Raw genomic sequence first — 1,521 nt, 5'->3', positions numbered from 1 at the left:
GTTAGGATCGGACAATATTTGGCTGAGATACAACTATTTGAAAATCTGGAATCTGAGGGTGCAAAAAATCTAAATATTGAGAAAATCATCTTTAAAGTTGTCCAAATGAAGTTCTTAGCAATGCATATTACTAATCAAAAATGAAGTTTTGATATATTTACAGTAGGAAATTTACAAAATATCTTCATGGAATATGATCTTTACTTAATATCCTAATGATTTTTGGCATATAATTTTGACCCATACAATGTATTGTTGGCTATTGCTACAAATATACCCCAGCGACTTAAGACTGCTTTTGTGCTGCAGGGTCACATGTGACAAAATAACACAGCCCAGATTTTGAGGTGAGAATAGAAATGTGTTGGAATAAAAGACCAGGTGTGACTGACAACCAGAGTGAGACGAGAAATAAACATTTATATCAATATTCATAATAAATCTATGTATCTATATATAAAAGGTATAGAAACATTTAATTGCTAGTACTACTATTATGAACTGAATTGCATTTAGTTTTATATTTTCCATTTTTACTTTAATTATGATAATCGTATGCATTTTTGTAATGTATTTTTTCTTTAATGCAGCTTTATTTTTATTGCAGTTTTACTCATTTTTGTACTTTGTCACATCTCAGCTCTGTTGAAGTACGTGTATGTGTTTCTGAGTGTGTCTGTGGCCTGCACTCAAGCCAGCAGAGATCCTGATTGGTCTCGTCCTTGTTCCAGTGAAAAGGACCTCCCCCCAAACACTCTAGAAAGCCGAATGCGTGCCATTTGTTTGGCTCGTTCTTGGGTTCTTCTATATATACTGTTTGTTCTATGTTTTGAGTTAAGGGAGGTGGGGAAGCTGTGTTGTATTTTTTTTATGTTTTATTTTGGTTAGAGAATTTAGAGGGTATACTAAAATTAGTTATTTTTTTGTTTGTTATTTTGGCCTTGTCCACTCCTGAATTTGTAATCGTATGCATTTTTGTAATGTATTTTTTCTTTAATGCAGCTTTATTTTTATTGCAGTTTTACTCATTTTTGTACTTTGTCACATCTCAGCTCTGTTGAAGTACGTGTATGTGTTTCTGAGTGTGTCTGTGGCCTGCACTCAAGCCAGCAGAGATCCTGATTGGTCTCGTCCTTGTTCCAGTGAAAAGGACCTCCCCCCAAACACTCTAGAAAGCCGAATGCGTGCCATTTGTTTGGCTCGTTCTTGGGTTCTTCTATATATACTGTTTGTTCTATGTTTTGAGTTAAGGGAGGTGGGGAAGCTGTGTTGTATTTCTTTTATGTTTTATTTTGGTTAGAGAATTTAAAGGGTATACTAAAATTTGTTATTTTTGTTTGTTATTTTGGCCTTGTCCACTCCCCTTTGTTACTCATTTTCATTATAAGTTTGTTAATAAATCTATTCTTTGTTTGATACTATCTTGAGAGTGAGCGCACGTTTCATTTATGTTATGGCTGGCCCTAGACGCTCGTAACAACTTCAGCTTATTTTCAGTTAGTTGCCAGGGCAACATTTCAA

At 34.5% G+C, this 1,521-nt stretch overlaps 1 protein-coding gene across 1 annotated transcript in view; it reads right to left on the bottom strand.

Moving 5' to 3' along the window:
- LOC107696722 (phosphofurin acidic cluster sorting protein 1-like) overlaps positions 1-1,521 on the bottom strand; it is a 63,834-nt gene that overhangs the window by 22,259 nt on the left and 40,054 nt on the right. The window lies entirely within an intron of this gene.

The sequence above is a fragment of the Sinocyclocheilus anshuiensis genome, unplaced genomic scaffold (assembly GCF_001515605.1).
Source record: "Sinocyclocheilus anshuiensis isolate Anshui unplaced genomic scaffold, SAMN03320099.WGS_v1.1 scaffold1091, whole genome shotgun sequence".
Classification (NCBI taxonomy): domain Eukaryota; kingdom Metazoa; phylum Chordata; class Actinopteri; order Cypriniformes; family Cyprinidae; genus Sinocyclocheilus; species Sinocyclocheilus anshuiensis.
Note: the sequence above shows the minus strand (reverse complement) of the source record. Positions and strands in the feature narration are given on the sequence as shown.